The 20,939-nt window shown below is 40.1% G+C and overlaps 1 protein-coding gene across 11 annotated transcripts in view; it reads right to left on the bottom strand.

Moving 5' to 3' along the window:
* Positions 1 to 20,939, bottom strand: part of MBLAC1 (metallo-beta-lactamase domain containing 1) — a 68,048-nt gene that overhangs the window by 10,007 nt on the left and 37,102 nt on the right. For 4 of the 11 annotated variants that reach the window (XM_057528688.1, XM_057528687.1, XM_028167566.2 and 1 more), the window contains exons 2-3: positions 12,994 to 13,056; positions 3,509 to 3,663 (exon numbers count right to left, since the gene is read on the bottom strand). The exons of 3 other annotated variants lie outside the window; for them this stretch is intronic. The gene's annotated coding sequence lies outside the window, so the exon portion shown is untranslated. Of the gene's footprint in view, positions 1 to 137; positions 3,088 to 3,508; positions 3,664 to 12,993; positions 13,057 to 20,939 lie in introns of those variants that run through there. 4 more of the 11 variants (XM_028167567.2, XM_057528690.1, XM_057528689.1 and 1 more) reach the window with 3 other exon arrangements.

Here is a 20,939-nt window from a genome sequence, read left to right as displayed (position 1 = left end):
CAAGGGCTTAGTTTCTCTGCAGCATATGGGATCTTCCTGGACCAGGGCTCGAACTCGTGTCCCCTGCATTGGCAGGCGGATTCTTAACCACTGCGCCACCAGGGAAGCCCCACTATTGTTATTTTGATGTAGTTTATTTCTCATATTAAAATGTATTTTTAAACATGGAAAAAAAAAAGAAAAGATACATACACCCCAACGTTCATAGCAGCACTGTTCACAATAGCCAAGATGTGGAAGCAACCTAAGTGTCCATCAACAGATGAACGGATAAAGAAGATATATATACATTTATGTATGTATATATACATACATAAATGCAATACTACTCAGCCATAAAAAAATGAAATAATGCCATTTTCAGCAACATGGATGGACCTAGAGATTATCATACTAAGTGAAGTAAGTCAGAGAAAGACAAATATTATATGACACCACTCATATGTGGAATCAAAAAAATAGTACAAATGAACTTATTTACAAAACAGAAACAGACTCACAGACATAGAAAACAAACTATGGTTACCAAAGGGGAAGGGGGCGGGGAGGGATAAACTGGGAGTATGGGATTAACAGAGGCACACTACCATATATAAAATAAACAACAAGGATTTACTGTATAGCACAGGGAACTATATTCAATATCTTGTAATAAACTATAATGGAAAAGAATTTTAAAAAAGAATATAGATATATACTATACATGTGTAACTGAATCACTTTGCTCTATACTGGAAACTAACACAATATTGTAAATCAACTATACTTCAATTTTTATAAATAAATAAATAAGAAAAGAGATTGGTGAGGAGGGAGAAAGAGGAAAGGAGAAAGAGCAGAAAAGGAAGAAAACCGAACTAGTAATCAAAGGAGGCAGGAAGTAGAAGAATAAGAGAAGGAGAAAAAGAACAAACAATCATGCCTCATCCAGAATTTGTAATGTGCATTTTATGTCTTCAGAGCTTTTGCAGGTTATATTTACCAACTCAACCACTTTGTAATGTAAATAAGGTAGATATGATTAATTTCATTACAGAAGAAACAAGTTAAGCAAGTTATGCAAGATATACAGTAAGTAGCTAGATATTAACAGTGGGTATGACCTGAATCCAGGATTTTTGAGGGGAGTGGTGGAGGTGTATTATGTATTTCTTTGTAGAGATAAGGAAAAAAACAAATTGTGAAAGGAGAAGACCACCCCCACCCATCCACCCCTCCCCAAAAAAGGAAGAAGTAAAATATTCAGGAATTTGGAAGGGATGGGGTGGGTTTCATGTCTGTTTTTCTCTTAAGTCAATAGTCACATTTAGCTCCTCAACCATACAACTCTAGAGGATGGATTTGAGGTTATTTGTTTTGGAGAAATGAAGGCAGAGGAGGTAAGGGGGAAAGGAAACAAGTTGAGTCTTGGGGTTAAGGAATATAGTGACATCTAATTCTTTTGTCATTAGGACTAGATGCAGCTTAGGACAGTGCAGACTGGAGCCCAAAAGGTGCAAAAATGGGAAGGAAAAGAAAGCATGATGGGTTTTGTGTAGGGTCCCTAGATGAAACTGCATCCCTAGGGCAAAGAGATGGAGGAGGTTTGTTGATGAAGGCAGTTAACATTTTAAAATCTATTTTAAAAACCAAACAATACAGAAGAATTGTAGCAACATTAGGAAACATGCATAAGCAAAAAGGTGAAAATAAAAGTTACCCACAATCAGGGCTTCCCTGGTGGCACAGTGGTTAAGAATCTGCCTGCCAGTGCAGGGGACACTGGTTCGAGCCCTGGTCCGGGAAGATCCCACATGCCGCGGTGCAACTAAGCCCGTGCAGCACAATTACTGAGCCTGAGCTCTAGAGCCTGCGAGCCACAATGACTGAGCCCGCGTGCCACAACTACTGAAGCCCGCGCGCCTAGAGCCCGTGCTCCGCAACAAGAGAAGCCACCGCAATGAGAAGCCACCACAGTGAGAAGCCCGCGCACCACAACGAAGAGTAGCCCCGGCTCGCTGCAACTAGAGAAAGCCCACGCGCAACAACAAAGACACAACACAGCCAAAAAAAAAGACTAATGGAAAAGAATAGAAAACTAAACTAATAGAAAACTATCACAGGACTTGTGACTTATCTCCCATTTAGAAAAGAAAAACAGACAATATCTACAGCGATTATTTTAAATAAAATATATCCCAAGCAGCCAGCATCAAGTACAAGTCTTGAAGGCATCTGAAGAGTAGGAAGGTAAAATAGAAAAGCTAGCCAGTTATTCAGTGATCATGATCTCTGTGAACTCAACTGTAAAGTTGGCATCAGACTAATTGTAGCACTTGCTTATCATGCTTTTGAGAAAAGTCCAGCTAATTTATCCCTCTCCCCCTTTCCCCTTTAGTAACCATAAGTTTGTTTTCTATGCCTGTGAGTCTATTTCTGTTTTGTAAATAAGTTCATTTGTATTTTTTTGATTCCACATATAAGTGATATCATACAGTATTTGTCTTTCTCTGTCTGACACTTCACTTAGTATGATAATCTCTGGGTCCACCCATGTTACTGCAAATGGCATCATATCATTCTTTTTTATGGCTGAGTAATATTCCATTACATATATATACCACACCTTCTTTATCCATTCGTCTGTGGATGGACACTCATGATGGCTGCTTTACAAATCCTCATCAGATAATTCCAACATCTGAGTAATCTTGGTGTTGGCACTGGGTGATTGTCTTTTCTCATTCAAGTTGTGATTGTCCAGGTTCTTGGTATGATGAGTGATTTTCTCCTGTATACTGGACATCTTAGGTATTATATTGTGAGACCCCAGGTCTATTTAGCAGGCAGTCACCCTGTTTAGGTGTAGCATGTAGGTCCAGGTGGGGGAGGGATGCTCAGCTCCCTTTGGGTCCTGCTGATGCCACCCTGGAGTAAGTGGAGCACCAATTCCCATGGCCTTGTTGCCTCCAGATGAAGGGGGAAGTTCAGGTCCACACTTTGCACTACTGACATTAGGGTGGGGGAGTGCAGTGCCAACCAGCATTTCTTCACTCCATTTTTTCCTGCTGTTTTGCTGCCAGGTGGGAACAGAAGCTCAGATCCCTCCTGGAGTCAATTTTATTCTGATTAGTGTATACGTTACTTTGAATTCTTTATACCCTACAAAGAACCCAGTAGATATCTTGCAAATGGAAATATTCTTTAAGAATATTCAGCAGATGGAATAAACAGTGGAATGAATATCACTTTAGAGCAAATCAGCTAAAGATTTATTTCAGAATTCAGGTTCTCTTCCTCATCGCTACAGTATTCTTTAGAATTCTCTTTACTCTGCTACAGTTAATAATTCTTTATGTTAACTTTCCCTGTTCCAATTAATGTGTGATTTCTTTCTCCTGATTGGACACAGACGATACACTAGTAGTTCCTAATGAATCCCTTTTTTGACATTTCTCTTTTTTGCAGTAATAAAAATAGCCCTGGAATTTCAGTGGCTGTTTGACACAAAAGTTTATTTTGAACTCACCTGAAGTCCAGCCAGTGTCTGGGAGCAGCCTTCCACACTGCTGTCCTCCAGGCTGCTACTCGAGAACCCAGGTCCCTTTCATTCTATGTCTCCACTGTCCCCTAGGGCCTCCCCAGAGGTCACTACTTGTCCTCTGCACCCAGCCCACTGATGAGCTGCGACAGAGAGACAGAGACAGAGACAGAGAGAACAAAGGATTGCATGAGATGTTTGATGTCCAGGCACGGAAATGGTATGCATCTTCACTGCCCAAGTTCCAATGACCACAACCTATTCACGGTCCAAACAGGGAATTTGGGAAACACTGTCTTCAGGAAAAGAAAATGCAACTAGCTAGCCCCCACTTCCCATCTTTCTAATGTATTTACATTAATTTTAGACATAGTAATCTGTGTCTAATATATTTTATAATTATATATTTTTATAATTGTATATTTTTCTCATCATAGTCAAAACTAATACTGTGATTTAGTTTCTTGTATAGTGATTCGTATTTCCTTGTCTCTTTCTTCCTTCCTCCCTCTTTCTGTCCTTCCTTCCTTGTTTTCTTTCTTTTTTTCTTTTTCTTTCTTTTCTTTCTTTCTTTCTTTCTCTCTCTCTCTCTCTCTCTCTCCCTCCCTCTCTCTCTCTCTCTCTCCCCCACTCTCTCTCCCTCTCTCTCTCTCTCTCTCTCTCTTTCTTTTTCTTTTCTTTCTTTCTACTTTTCATCAGTAAATATTTATTAAGCACCTGTGATGTCCAGGCAGTGTTCTAGGTTCTAGGAAAATAGCAGTGACCAACAAGAAAAAAGGATTCCTGTTTTGTGGTGCATAAACTCTGGTGAAAAGACTCAGAAACAAGTAACAAAATAAATATACATACGACTCCGAAGAATGAAAACTTTTGTGAGAAAAAGTAACGTGAAAGTTCAAGACGACGATGAGGAGGAAGGTGTTTCTGAGGCAGTGTCATGCGGGCGGAGTCCAAACAATATGGAGCCAGCTCTGTGACGATCTTGGTGATCATCTCTGTCTCATGCCACCCTCTGCCTCTTTTTCCACTACACCTCTGCAGCTGAACATGCTTGGAGAAGAAGTTCAACCACACTGAATGTTCTCACTTTAAAGCCTCAAGGGGGCCTAATGCTGCACAATAATCACGGTGGTCCTCAGAATGTGATCCCCAGACCGGCAGCATCAGTATCACCTGGGAGCTTGTTAGACATACAGCTTCTCAGGCCCCACCCCAGACCTACTGAATCAGAAATCCTGGGGAGGAGCTCAGTCTGTGTTTCCACAAGCCCTCCAGATGACTCATGCGCACTGAAGGTTGAGAACCACTGCACTCATCCCACCGTACTTCTCTCTCCTGAAACCTTCCTCATCCTCACACTCAGCTGATGACTTAACCTATTTTCTTGGACAAAACGAAGCAAAAACTTTCCATGCTCCCATCTACAATTGGTCCTTCCACTTTAGCCCTAAACCTCATCCCCTCTTGCCTATTCAAGAACATCACTCTTCGGCTTCCCTGGTGGCGCAGTGGTTGAGAATCTGCCTGCCAATGCAGGGGACACGGGTTCGAGCCCTGGTCTGGGAGGATCCCACATGTCGCGCAGCAGCTGGGCCCGTGAGCCACAACTTATGAGCCTGCGCATCTGGAGCCTGTGCTCCGCAACAGGAGAGGCCGCGATAGTGAGAGGCCCGCACACCGCGATGAAGAGTGGCCCCCGCTTGCCGCAACTGGAGAAAGCCCTTGCACAGAAACGAAGACCCAACCCAGCCATGAATAAATAAATAAAATAAAATAAATAAAAATTAAAAACAAATCCAACACGCTTTAAAAAAATAGAACATCACTCGACCAATTTTCCCCTCTCCCTCCTAAATCATCTTCCTTCTCAATAGCCTTATTTCCATCACATTCCCATTAGCATAGAGACATGTTACTTTTTACTTTACTTTCACATACTTAAGTATTTTCAAGTGAATTACAGACATCATGTTCCACCCCCAAATATTTCAGTATAAACCTTTAAAAAAAACAGAATATCTTTAAACATAACCAAAAGTAGATTCTTTGCATCTAATATCCAGTTCATAATCAAATTTGCTCAGTTGTCCTTCAAGAGTTTATACAATTGTGTTTTCAAAGCCAAATCCATTCCAGGATCTGGTGTTTTGTCCCTTGATTTTTTTTTTAAATGCAGGCCAGTCCTTTCTTTTCTTGACCCTGACGTATGGAAACGCCAGGGCCATTTTGTCCTGTCAAATGTTCCACCTTTGGATATTTCTGATTGCTTCCTTATGATGGCATTTAGTTTGTCCTCTATTTCTTATATTTCCCATAAACTGGAATTTAGAGTTAAAGGCTTGATAGATTTAACTTAAGCATTTGCATGAGTGATGTTAAATTCTGTTTGCAGCACATCGGAGGATGCAAAGTATCTGATTGTTTACCATTAGTGATGATAAGAGTGACCCCTGGGTAAAAGGAGAAACGCCTGATCCCTCCACAGTACAGTTATGTTTTCCTCTTGGGGCCAGAAAGGAACCCAGTATTATTTTGGCATTGGAAAAATTCCAGAAATCCTCATTCCCATTCTCCTAATTATTTTAACACAACTTACAATTATTGCATGTGTATATATATATATATATTAATGAGTGCACATAACTTAAAATTTTATTATAAACTATAACAAAACATAGAGCAAATGCATAAAACAATTTAACAAATTGTTATAAAATGGTCACCCATATAACGTCCACCCAAAATAAGAATGAGAACATGACCCTCAGTCCAGAAGCCCTCTGGTACCGTGTCTCTCCACGGTTACAACTCCCTCTCTCTCTCCCATTATTCTAGGTGTACCCATGATTCTAACTTTTATAATATTTATGCCCTCATTTTGCCAACTTATTAGGCATTCCTAAACAATGCATGTGAGTTTTGCCTGATTTTCAGCTTCATATAAATGAAAACATACTCTACGAATTCCACTGTGTCTGGCTTCTCTATTCAGTATTATATATTTAAGATTCATCCACGTTCTCTCATGTAATTGTAGCTCATCCATTTCCATTGTCATATGGTCTTTCGTTGTATGATTGTATCACACTATATTTTTACATTCTACTGTGGATAAGACTGCTATAAAAATTGCTACTGGGCTTCCCTGGTGACGCAGTGGTTGAGAATCTGCCTGCCAATGCAGGGGACAGGGGTTCGAGCCCTGGTCTGGGAAGATCCCACATGTCGCGGAGCGGCTGGGCCCGTGAGCCACAATTGCTGAGCCTGCGCGTCTGGAGCCTGTGCTCCGCAACAAGAGAGGCCGCGATAGTGAGAGGCCCGCGCACCATGATGAAGAGTGGCCCCCGCTTGCCACAACTAGAGAAAGCCCTCGCACAGAAACGAAGACCCAACACAGCCATAAATAAAATAAATAAAATGAAACTTAAAAAAAAAAAAATTGGGCTTCCCTGGTGGCGCGGTGGTTGAGAATCTGCCTGCCAATGCAGGGGACACCGGTTCGAGCCCTGGTCTGGGAAGATCCCACATGCCGTGGAGCAACTGGGCCCGTGAGCCACAACTACTGAGCCTGCGCGTCTGGAGCCTGTGCTCCGCAACGAGAGAGGCCGCGATAGTGAGAGGCCCGCGCAACGCGATGAAGAGTGGCCCCCCGCTTGCCGCAACTGGAGAAAGCCCTCGCACAGAAACGAAGACCCAACACAGCCATAAACAAATAAATAAATAAATTAAAAAAAAAATTTGCTACCATAGGGGGAATTCCCTGGCAGTCTAGAGGTTAGGACTCCGCTTCCACTGCAGGGGGCACGGGTTCCATCCCTGGTTGGGGAACTAAGATCCCATGAAGTACAGATGGTTTACAATGCTGTGTTAATTTCTGCTGTACAGCAAAGTGACTCAGTTATACACACACACACACACACACACACACACACACACATATATATACATTCTTTTTCTTTTCTTTTTTTTAATTTTTGGCCATGGTATTCTATTTATTTATTTATTTATTTATTTATTTTTGGCTGTGTTGGGTCTTCGTTTCTGTGCGAGGGCTTTCTCTAGTTGTGGCAAGCGGGGGCCACTCTTCATCGCGGTGCGCGGGCCTCTCACTGTCGCGCCCTCTCTTGTTGCGGAGCACAGGCTCCAGACGCGCAGGCTCAGTAGTTGTGGCTCACGGGCCTAGTTGCTCCGCGGCATGTGGGATCTTCCCAGACCAGGGCTCGAACCCGTGTCCCCTGCATTAGCAGGCAGATTCTCAACCACTGCGCCACAAGGGAAGCCCCTACATTCTTTTTCATATTCTTTTCCATTATGGTTTATCACAGGATACTGAATATAGTCCCCTGTGCTATATGGTAGGATCTTGTTGTTTATCCATCCTATATGTAACAGGTTTGCATGTAACTTTTGAGTCCATATGAGCGTGTGTTTCTGTAGGGTGTCATCTGGCAGTGGTTTTGCTGATCAGAGAGTAGGTGTGTCTTTGACTTACTGGATTCTACCGATTTTTAAAACGTGGTTTTACCTGTTTACTCTTTTACCAGCAGTTTCTTGTTGTTCCACATTCTTGCCAGCATTTGATATCATCATTTTTAAATATTTGGCAAAAATTATGGGTGTGTACTAGTGGCTCACGCGGTTTTAATTTGAATTTCTCTGATTATTTACAAGAGAACACTAATTTTTTAAGCCTTGGATATTTGGAACCTGGTTGAGCTGGCACTGCTGGCTGAGTTCATCCTTTCCCCATAGCTCTGCTGTGCATCTTTGTCATAAATCAGGTGTCCATATGTCCATCTGCTTGGGGGCTCTCTATTCTGTTTAGTGAATTTGTCTCTACCAGCACCAATACCACCCACCCAGTCTTCATTACTATCATTTTGTAATAATTCTGGATTTCTGGTGGACAAGACCTACATTTTTTAGGTCCCTGACCCATGTTCACTCCACTTTTCTTTAAAAGGGCTTTGGCAGTTTTTGATCTTTTGTGCTTCCATATGAATCTTTTAATCAATCTGTGGAATTACAAAAAAAGAAATTCCTTTTGGGATTTTAATTGTGATTATATTGAATTTGTAGTTCATTTTGGTTTCAAATTAGATACTATGAACATGATATACCGTTCCATTAATAATATTTTTGTTATTGATTTCTAATGTAATTGCCATGTGACCAGAAAACACATTTCATATAATTTAAATCTCTTGAGATTTGATGAGACTCACTTTTTGGCCCAGTATACAATCAATTTTGTAAATGTTCCACATGTATATTCTGCAACTGATAGCTTTATTGTCTAAATAGGATGGTTTTTATTTTGGTTCCCGGCCAGGGATCGAACCTACGCCCCCTGCAGTAGAAGCTCAGAGTCTTAACCACTGGACTGCCAGGGAAGTCCCATAAATAGGATGGTTTTTAAATCATGCTGTTCAAATCTCTTACATCATCACTTACTTACATATAACATAATCTTTTGTCTACTTATTTTACCAATTACTGAGAGACATGTATACAAATCTCCCAGAACAACTGTGAATTTATTTCTCTGAGTATGTGCACATTTTGAAGTTCACTTTATTTATTTAATACCATATTGCTATTTAGAATTATATCAACATAATTATAGCAATATAATAATTATAGCAATATAATAAATGACATATCCCTGGCAAACTGAACTTATTATCATTATGAAGAAACCTTTCTTATTTCTAGAAATGATATTTGCCTTAAGGTCTATACCAACTTTCTTTGTTACTGTTTGCATGGTTTATCTTTTTATACTAGGTTTGTCTGAATCAGGATTCAAATAAGATACACACAATTGCAATTGGTTGAGTTGTTTCCATTTCTTTTAATAATTATGGTGCTATTCAGTTACCTATTGCATATTAGGTGAGTTGTAATAGTTTGTGCTTTTTAATGAATTGGTTTATCCCATCTAAGATGTCAAATTAATGTGCATGGAGCTGTTTGTAGTATTTCCTTATTATACTTTTGATGCTTGCAGAGTCTGTAGTGATAGCCTCGATTTCCTTCCTGGCATTGGTAATTTTTGTCTTCTCTTATTTTTCATTTGATTTTTCTATATGTTCAATCAACTGTGATTAGATATGGAATTTTCAAGAAATTCTTTGGCTTTGTTGGGATCTTTGAAACAATAGATAGATGCCCCTCATTAGGTCTTTAATTATTTCTGGGGAATTCTCAGCTACTATCTCTACAAATGTTTTTTTCTCACTATTTTCTCTAAGTTCAATCAGGTCCCATTTGTTTGTTTTTGCTTTTATTTCATTTACTTTAGGAGATGGATCTAAAAAAAAATTGCTGCAATTTATGTCAAAGAGTGTTTTGCCTATGTTTTCCTCTAGGAGTTTTATAAGTGAAAAGACAACCCACTAAACGGGGGAAAATATTTGCAAATGAAATGATTAATACGGGATTAATATCCAACATATTAGCTCATAGAGCTCAACATAAAAAAACACCAAAAAACCCAAACAACCTGATTAAAAAATGGGCAGAACTGAATAGACATTTTTCCAGAGAGGAAATGCAGATGGCCAACAGGCACATGAAAAAATGCTAAACATTACTAATCATCAGGGAAATGCAAATCAAAACCACAATGAGATACCAACTCACACCTGTCAGAATGGCTATCATCAAAAGGAACACAAATAACAAATATTGGTGAGGATGTAGAGAAAAGGGAACCCTTGTACACTGTTGGAACGTAAACTGGTGCAGCCACTGTGGAAAACAGTATGGAGGTTTCTCAAAAACAAACAAACAAACAAACTAAAAATAGAACTACCCTATGACCCAGCAATTCCAATCCTGCATATATATCTGAAAAAAAACTCAAAACACTAATTTAAAAAGATACATGCACCCCTGTGTTCATAGCAGCATTCTTTACAATTGCCAAGATATGGAAGCAGCGTAAGTGTCCATCGACAGATGAATGGATAAAGAAGATGTGGCACATATATACAATGGAATATTACTCAGCCATAAAAAGAAACGAAATTGAGTTATTTGTAGTGAGGTGGATGGACCTAGAGTCTGTCATACAGAGTGAAGTAAGTCAGAAAGAGAAAAACAAATACCGTATGCTAACACATATATATGGAATAAAAAAAAAAAAGGTCATGAAGAACCTAGGGGCAGGACGGGAATAAAGACACAGACCTCTAGAGAATGGACTTGAGGACACAGGGAGGGAGGAGGGTAAGCTGGGACAAAGTGAGAGAATGGCATGGACATATATACACTACCAAACGTAAAATAGATAGCTAGTGGGAAGCAGCAGCATAGCACAGGGAGATCAGCTCAGTGCTTTGTGACCACCTAGAGGGGTGGGATAGGGAGGGTGGGAAGGAGAGAGACGCAAGAGGGAAGAGATATGCGGATATATATATACGTAGAGCTGATTCACTTTGTTATAAAGCAGAAACTAACACACCATTGTAAAGCAATTATACTCCAATAAAGATGTTAAAAAAATAAATAAATAAAATAAATAGAGTTTGCATGTGAACCGCCCCCGCCAAAAGTGGCTGGTGAAAGAGTCACATTTCCCAGACTTTCTTGCAACTAGGGATTGCCATGTGACATACTTCAAGCCAATGACATTTCTGAGTTGGGCTTCAGGAAAGTTCTTTAACAGGCAGAGAGACTTGGCTTTTGCCCTTTTCTCTTTCTTTTCCTGACCTCCTAAGATGCAGCTCTGGTGCTGGGAGGGAGCAGACATCTTGTGACCATAGGAAACAGAGCAAATGCTAAGTTTGGCTGAAAGGAAAGTTACAGGGAGCCAGCGTTCCTACTGGGATCACAGGTCTGCTGTGCCCCCGCCCCCAGGCTGCCTTCTTCCAGACTTCTCCTTATGTGAGACACACAATTTTTCTCTAATTTGTTTAAGCTCCTGGGTTATGTTTATTTGTTTCTGTACTTCAGAGCTGAATCCATGTCATATTTCACACAATTGTGGATTTTTCAGCTTATTCTAATTCAAACCATTTTTCTTTCACATGATTGAAATCTGTATTATTACATGCGTACCAAAAAAAAAAAATTGACACAAAAGAGCCAACATGAGGGCATCACTTGTAAAATCACTGACATTTAAAAATAAAGAAAGAATCCTTTGGGCATTTAAGCAAAACAGGTTTAAGTCACCTATAAGAGAAAATTTTAGATTGACTTAGATTAATAAACAACAACATTGACCACTAGAAGACAGTGGAACAATGCTTGCAAAGCCCACAAACTATAAAAAAAAAAAAACCAAAAACACCCAAGAATTTTACACTCACATCTTCAAGGAATTCATGGAAAAGACTCTGACAAGTACAGGTTTCTGGTAACTAACTATACTGCTGAACTGAATGAATAAGCATTTTCAGAACTCTAATGGAAAACTGATGAACTCATAAAAGTGCTAACAAAAGATCAAGATGAAAAAAATTAATTACATGGGACCGAGTGAACTGATGAGGATGATTGTAATTTTTGTGACTTTCTGTTTGAATTAAAAAAAAAAAAATCCCACAAGGACTCAGAGGCAAAAAATATGTAAATCAATTTTCACTGCAAAGTAAAGGAGCTGTTACAGTGGAGGATTACTGGACTGAATGTCAATATTATGACATAGTATGAGGGTGTTTCGTGTTTGGTAATTGCAGTCATTGTTGCTTTTGTTGTGGTCATCCATTTACAATGCTTGGTGTCAGTCTATTTATCTCTTGTAAAAATAAAATACAGTGTGTATGTGTGAAAAAAAAAATTGTTGAATTCCACCCACGAACTACGCTGAACATTTCTCTGGACTCCCCTGGTCCAGGCATTATGCTATTTGTATTCATTAAAACTGATGACGGTTTTCTTCATATTTATCACCAGTTTGACTTCCATAGCTGAGGCTTACTCTGCTATCAGCAGGATTCCTTGTCTCCTTTGGAAGTTTTCAAAGTGAAAATCCAAGAACACAAATGAATTCTGGCAGCCAGAAGTCCTTAATTTAGTGTGTGGGTTCCAGTGAGATGAGAGGAACTGTATTTTAGGATAAAACAATTAGATAATCCTGAATTAAACTTGTGGTGTACTCATCACATTCTTTTCTTGGATTCACGTGCAATGTACATGTACTTGACGTGATTCAATTATGTCTTAAGTTCCTGATTGCCAAAGCTAATTGAATAATAAAAGTGTAATGTACCAGTCATATTTACAAAAGTTGCATAGCGCCAATGACCCTGGAAAGGGCACCTTACCTCTAATTGTGCATTATGGGCCATGTGGCCCCTACAAATCATAAAGAATAATCATTAAAATGCTAAAACTCAATTATGAGTTCAACAAAAGGTAGGGACTCTCCATTACATTTTATTAATATTGAAGGAGGATGAAGAGCATGAATGGGCATCTTTTTTTTCTGGTCTGTTGTGTGGTTCCAACCTCAGGACACTTACTGTGATCACAAATGCCTGTAATCCCTTGCACATCTGAACAATCTCATTAAAGAGAAAGGTGTCCTAAAAAAAAAAAAAAAGAATTTTACACTCAGCTAAAGTATTACACAGCTGTGAAGGCAACAGACCAACATTTCAAATACGTGATAACCCAGGAAATACAGCTGACTTTCTAAAAGAACAACAAAAGTCAAACTTCAGTCAAATAAGAGATTACTGATATGATTCAGCAATTCTACTCCTGGGTATTTACCTGAAGGAAAGGAAAACACTAACTCAAAAAGATCTCACCTCCAGGGCTTCCCTGGTGGCGCAGTGGTTGAGAGTCTGCCTGCCAATGCAGGGGACACGGGTTCGAGCCCTGGTCTGGGAAGATCCCACATGCCGCGAAGCAACTGAGCCCGTTAGCCACAACTACTGAGCCTGCGCGTCTGGAGCCTGTGCTCCGCAACAAGAGAGGCCGCGACAGTGAGAGGCCCGCGCACCGCGATGAAGAGTGGCCCCGGCTCACCGCAACTAGAGAAAGCCCTCGCACAGAAACGAAGACCCAACACACCCAAAAATAAATAAAAAAAAAAAAAAAAAAAAAGATCTCACCTCCATGTTCATACAGTACTATTTACAATAGCCAAGATATAGAAACAACCTAAGTGTCCATCAATGGATGAATAAAGAAAATGTGGTGTATATACATAATGGAATATTATTAATCCATAAAACAGAAGGAAATCTTGCTATTTGCAACAACCTGGATGGACTTTGACAGCAGTATGCTAAGTGAAATAAGTCAGACAGAGGAAGACAAGTATCGTATGGTCTCACATATATGCGGAACCCCACTCTCCATTCTTGTGCGAGAGAGTTCTTTTCCCTTAATAAGGTACAACCTGTCACAGTCACACCCACACCTTCACATCTTGGGTCTTAAATGATGCCTGTGTCAGCTTCAGTTTCTTCCAGATTTCTTTTATAAGAACAAAAGACACTTTAAAAAATTTATTCACAGTTTTTGCCTTTCAACTCAAAAGGCAAAAATGCATATAGTTTTTTGAAACTTGTAAAGTCAAGAAAGTAAATAAATTTTTTTTTAAAAGTGTCCTCTTCACCTTTTAAAATAATAAATAAAAAAATAAAATAAATGTCCTTTGACAGATGAATGGATAAAGAAGACGTGGTGTATATATACAATGGAATGTTACTCAGCCCCAGGAGGGTGATTCCTTTGGACCACGTCACCCAGGTGCCTTTGCCCTCTGGTTTCCTATTGGGACCTGCCAATGGGAGACACCTGCTGATCGAGGGGAAGAGATCCCCTCCTTGCTGAATCACCTTGGGCTGCTGTTTTCCTCCACCAAAGGCCTTCTCCCTACAACTAGGGCTACTTCTTCCAGTTTCTGGTAATTGTTCCCTCTCTTTGCTCCTTCAGGCAAATGGGCAACAAGGACTGCACTCTTGCTAGCCCAAGATGCCCCACCTCCCTTGTCGGCGTCCCATAATCCTCCCCATTCCTTCAGAAATGGTTCCTTTATTAAACTCTCCTCCGTTCCCTCAATTTGAGAATGTCATCTGTCTCCTGCCCTGACTGATACAAATAGAAACTAATCTCCCATAATTTACTAAAGTTACTTAATTATTTAATTTAAAAAGAGAAATGGCCTGATTGCACGGGCCCATGTGTACCAAAGAAATAAGAGAAACATGTAGATGCATTATAATGAAAGAACATCAAAGACAAAGAAAATCCTAAGAACTTTCCAAGTAAGAGCAAGTCGTGTACAAAGGAACAAGATTCAGATTGTTATTACAACGGTGACAATGAAGTAAAGTGTTGTAGAAAAGAATCTTGAACCGGGCGCCCCCCAAGGGGGTCCCTGGAGGTCCGTCTGCAGAGGACGCCAGCCCCGCCGGAGAGAAGAGCATCCTGGGAGACGCTGTGGGGGTCGCGGGAGGAGGAGAGAGTTGTGACCCAACCCACGTCCAAGACCCCCAACCCCTTCGTGCTGGGTCCCTCAGCCCCGCCCCCGCCCACTGCAGCTGGCCCAGCAGCCCGGACAGCAGCTGGACCGGAGCTCAACCCTCCCCAGACCGTCCTCAGGACCCTCCCTCCCCCGTGACTATCCCCTCCCCACCCCACTGCGATCCAGCAGCGGGTCGCGAGAACGCGCTCACCCCGTCCTTCTGCCCCTCGGCGACCCCAGAGCCCTCCTTCCCCAGTCCAGCCGCACGCACCCTCGGGCTCGCCCCCTGGCCCGACCCTGACACAGTTCCCAGTCCCCAGCCCGCCGGAGCCCTCTTCCCCACCCCGGGGGGTCCCGCCGCCTGTCCCTGTGGCCTGAAGCTCCCCGCCCACCACAGCCCAGCGCCCACTCCCAACCCTCCGGGTAGCCCACCGAAGGCCAACAGACACATGAAAAGACGCTCAACATCGCTAACCATCAGGGAAATGCAAATTGAAACCATAATGAACTACCGCCTCACACCTGTCAGAATGGCTGTCATCAAGAAGACAACAAATAACAAGTGTTGGAGGACGTAGAGAAAAGGAAACCCACCGTGCCCTGTTGTTGGGAATGTAAATTGGTACAGCCACTATGGAAAACAGTATGGAGATTCCTCAAAAAATTAAGACTAGAACTGCCATATGATACAGCAACTTCACTTCTGGGTATTTATCTGAAGAAAACAAAAACACTAATATGAAAAGGTATATGCACCCCTATGTTCATGCAGCATTATTTACAGTACCCAAGATATGGAAGCAACCTAAGTGCCCATCAGTAGATGAATAAAGAAGATGTGGTATATATAAACAATGGAATATTACTCAGGCATAAAAAAAATGAAATCTTGCCATTTGTGGCAACGTGGGTGCATGTAGAGCGTATTATGCCAAGTGAAGTAAGCCAGAGAGAAACTAACACCATATGAACTCACTTATATGTGGAATATAAAAAATAAAACAAACAAAACAAATGAAAACAGACTCACAGAAACAGAGAAGAAATGGGTGGTTATCAGAGGGGAGAAGGTTGGGGATGAGGGCAAAAGAGGTACAGGGGATTAAGAAGTACAAATCTACAGTTATAAAGTAAGTCATGGGGATGTAATACACAGCGTAAGGAATATGTTCAATAATATTGTAAGAATTTTGTATGAAGACAGATGGTTACTAGACTTATCATGGTGATCATTTCATAATGTATGCAAATGTCAAAACACTATGTGGTACATCTGAAACCAATGTAATATTGTATATCATCTATATTTCTATACAAATGTGTAGGTTATATGCAAATACCTACGTCATTTTATATAAGAGATTTGAGCATCATAGAAATCTGGTATTCACATCCTCGAATAAAAAAGATCATCTACAGGCTAGAGAAAATACTTGCAAACACACATCTGATAAAGAACTTGTAACCACAATATGTTAAGATCTCTTGGTACTCAATAACAAAAATTCCAACTTTTAAAAATTGGAGGGGCTTGCCTGGTGGTGCAGTGGTTAAGAATCCTCCTGCCAATTCAGGGGACACAGGTTTGAGCCCTGGTCCGGGAAGATCCCACATGCTGCGGAGCAACTAAGCCCATGTGCCACAACTACTGAGCCTGCGCCCTACAGCCCGTGAGCCACAACTACTGAGCCCACGAGCCACAACTACTGAGCCCGTGAGCCAAAGCTACTGAGCCCATGAGCCACAACTACTGAAGCCCGTGCACCTAGAGCCGGTGCTCCGCAATGAAGATTAACCCTTGCTCACTGCAACTAGAGAAAGGTTGCGCACAGCAACGAAGACCCAACGCAGCCAAAAATCAATCAATAAATAAATCATTTATTTTAAAAAAATTGTACAAAAGATTTGAACAGATATTTTATCAAAGAAGAGATACAGATGACAAATAATGACATGAAATGAAGTTCAAAATTAATAGTCATTAGGAAAATGCAGATTAAAACCACAGTGAGATACCACTACAATACCAAGAATTGGTGAGGATGCAGAGCAACTAAAACTCTCACACTTCGCTGATGGGGATGAAAAATAGTATGACCACTTTGAAAAACATTTTGACAATTTCTAATACATGTAAATACATATGTACCATATGACCCAATAATACCACTGCTAGGTATTTATTCCAGAGAAATGAAAACATGTTCTCACACAAATTTGTACACTAATGTTCATAGCAACTTTATTCATAATTATCCAAAACAGAGGGAAAAATTGTCCCTCAGCTGATCAACTGGTGAGTGGGTCAACAAGTCATGGTACATCCATACAATGAATACTACCCAGCAGTAAAAAGGAATCAGCTACCAATACACATAAAGATGTGGACAAATCTCAAAAGTACTTTGCTAAGTGAAAGAAGGCAAACTCAAAAGGCTACATACTGTACAATTCCATTTATGTGACAATCTGGAGAAGGCAAAAGTATAGGGACAGAATTCAGAGCGGTCATTGCCAAAAGTTGGAAATGGGAGGACAGTATTGACTACAAAGTGGCATGAAAGAACGCAGGGTACTGGAATATTCTTTGTCTTGACTGTAATGGTGGATACACAGCCCTATACCCTTTAAAACTCATTGAGCTGTAATACCTAAAAAGGATAAATTTTACTGTATGTAAATTATGTCACAATAGACCTGAATTAATAAAAAAGATACAATTATCTAAAACAACAAACAATACGCTATTAGGAATAATGTGAATAAATCTAATAAAAGAAATGTAAGACCTTTTTGAAAAAATATAAAACTATTGAAATTATTTTATTTTATACCATGGTCATGAATAGACTCAATATCATAAGTTAAATATGTCAATTCTCCTCAAATTAGACCATAAAGACATACCAAACCAATAAAAATCCCAACAGGTTTTATCATGGAAATTGGTAAGCAAATTGTAAAATGCAAACAGAAGAGCAAAACACCTAGACTAAATGAGATTTTGAAGAACCAAAATTAGATGAAGGTCTCGCATACCAGGTCTCACATATTGATACTAATTAAAAAGTTACTGAAATTAAGACACTGGCTTTGGCACCAATAGAGCAATGAGAAGAGAGCATGGAAATATATCCTTGCGCACGTGGAACCTTTATATATTAGAGAGATGGCATTACAATCCTATGGGGAAAGATAGCCAGGACAATTGGCCATCCATCTGGAAAAAACTAAATTCCAACTTCACACCTTACACAAAAACCAATTCCACTGGATATGATTTAAAACTTAAATATGAAAAGCAAACTTTTAGTCTTAAACAGAAAATACAGGAGGCTGTCTTTATGACCTTAGGAGTAGGACAGGATTTCTTAAATAAGACACACAGAGTTAGATAAATCTGAAAAGACTGGATTTAAATTTCTATAGTTCAAAAGCACAATAAGGGCTTCCCTGGTGGCGCAGTGGTTGAGAATCTGCCTGCTAATGCAGGGGACACGGGTTCGAGCCCTGGTCTGGGAAGATCCCACATGCCACGGAGCAGCTGGGCCCGTGAGCCACAACTACTGAGCCTGCGCGTCTGGAGCCTGTGCCCCGCAACGGGAGGGGCCGCGATAGTGAAAGGCCCGCGCACCGCGATGAAGAGCGGTCCCTGCACCGCGATGAAGAGTGGCCCCCACTTGCCGTAACTAGAGAAAGCCCTCGCACGAACCGAAGACCCAACACAGCCAAAAATAAATAAATAAATAAATAAAGTAGCTATAAAATAAAAATGGTTTGAAAGTTAACCTTTAAAAAAAAAAAAAAAAAAAGCACAATAAAGTGAAATAACTAGCCTCATACAGAGAGATGATGTTTGCAACATATATAATCAGAAGAGAATTAGAATTCAAAATATCTAATGAACGACAAATCAATTTAAAGGTAGAAAAATACATTACCGAACCTGGTTCATTCGCCCAATGCACAGCAGGCAAACCATGGGACACCAAAGTTTGTAGAGAAAAGGTTTATTCACAAGGCGGCCAAGCGAGGAAACAGGAAATCTGCCTCCCGGAAGGGGTGGGGCCCAGGATATTGATGGGATAAAGATGAGGTTTGGGAGCTTGGGGAAATGTGACTGGAGGTAAGAAAAGGGTGAGGGAATTGTCCTGCTGTGCAGGTGCAACTAAGCTACAGAAAGTTCAAGAAGTCACCTCCTTAACCCAGTGGCAGTGGAAAGGAGGTTGTTATAAATAACAATATACCCATTTCACCTTTATGGCTCTGAAACAATTTCAAGAACTGAGGATAAGAGACCAAATATTATAACAAAAAATGCTCCTATTGCTCTTACGGCTCAGGAATTTCCAAGGGTTTTGGGAGCTGTGAGTCAGGAACTGTGGAGGAAAACCACATATATATGAGAAATATGTTTTGGTCATCCAAATGACCAAATATATATATTTCTTATCAATCACAATATTGCAAGAATAAGAGGCAAGTTGCAAATGAATGTATCCTGGAAGATACCTTGCATCAATCATCCAGTCCCCAGGGGCCCAAAGGTAAAGCCTGGGCTTTAGCCAGCCTCCAAATCTCTGGTGACAAGAGACAAAGCCCGGGCCAGAGCAGGATGGAGATCAGATGAGACCTCTGCATAAAGCCAGGACCCCTAAATCACTGACCCTCTGACAGTGAGCCAGAAGAAAAAGAACTGCCATGAAGGGGGAGGTAGTGGAGATTGATTCTTCAGCCATAGCTTTAGAGAAAAGCATGAAAAATATCTTCCAGAGCATCCCTAACCTTCACCCACACTCTCAAGGGTTTAGGCCAGAATTCACAATGCCTGTGAGCCTTAAAAAATACAAAGCTGAAATTTTCATTTAAAGTGACCCTCAATAGGTAGTATACCTGCACCCAGCAGATGTAAACACAGATCCCCTCTGGAGGAAGGCACTTACATCTAGGTCTCAAAGAATTCCCACAGATTAGGTTCCAAGTAAGATGAAATATCAATTTAAAAACCATCAAAAACAACAACAACAACAAAAAAAAAAACCATCAAACACAACAAAACAAGTGATCATGAGCAAAAGAACTACAGAAACAACTGCAAAGTTAAGTCTTCAAAGACTGCTGATATTAGTATTAGATGGCATCGTTCATAAATCAATAGGTTTAAAGAAATAAAAGAAGATATTGGAAGCATGATGAAACAAGAGAATGTAAAACTGACCAGGCAGATTTGGGGGAAAAAAACACAAATAGAAACTCTACAAATGTAAAATATAAAAATTGAAATAAAAGAGTAAATGGGTACATTAAACAGCAAATTAAATGCAGCTGGAGATAAAATTTGTGGGTTGGCTTAAGATAGGTCCAAAGACACTGTCAGAATGCAGCATGGATGCACAGGGAGGGAAAATATGAAGGAAAAACAAGTCAAACATAAAAGAGTAAAAAATCTGATGTGTCTAACTACTGTATAGCACAGGGAACACTACTCAATACTCTGTAATGGCCTATATGGGAAAAGAATCTAAAGAAGAGTGGATATATGTATATGTATAACTGATTCACTTTCCTGTACACCTGAAACTAACACAACATTGTAAATCAACTATACTCCAATAAAATTTTTTTAAAAATTCTGCTGTGTCTAATAATACGACTTCAGAAAGAGAGATTAGAGAAAATGGGAAATAAGCACTATTTGACAAGACAATGAATTTTCAGGAAGCCCAATAAATTCACCAAGCAAGCATAATAAATAAAAAGAAGTCCACAACTATAAACATTCTAGTCTAACTGTAAAATACCAATGACAAAGAGGAGATGTTAATAGCAGGCAAAATGAAAAATCAGTATCTACAGAATGAGCCAGCTACCTCCTCACTGGAACCCAAAAGACAGTGCAGTGTTATCTCTAAACTGTTAAGAAAAATAAGTCAACCTAGAATTATTTACACAGATAAATTATTTTCAAGAACACTAGCAAAATAAACA

This window comes from Balaenoptera acutorostrata, chromosome 15 (assembly GCF_949987535.1).
Source record: "Balaenoptera acutorostrata chromosome 15, mBalAcu1.1, whole genome shotgun sequence".
Lineage (NCBI taxonomy): Eukaryota > Metazoa > Chordata > Mammalia > Artiodactyla > Balaenopteridae > Balaenoptera > Balaenoptera acutorostrata.
This window is presented reverse-complemented; position numbering and strand designations above follow the sequence as displayed.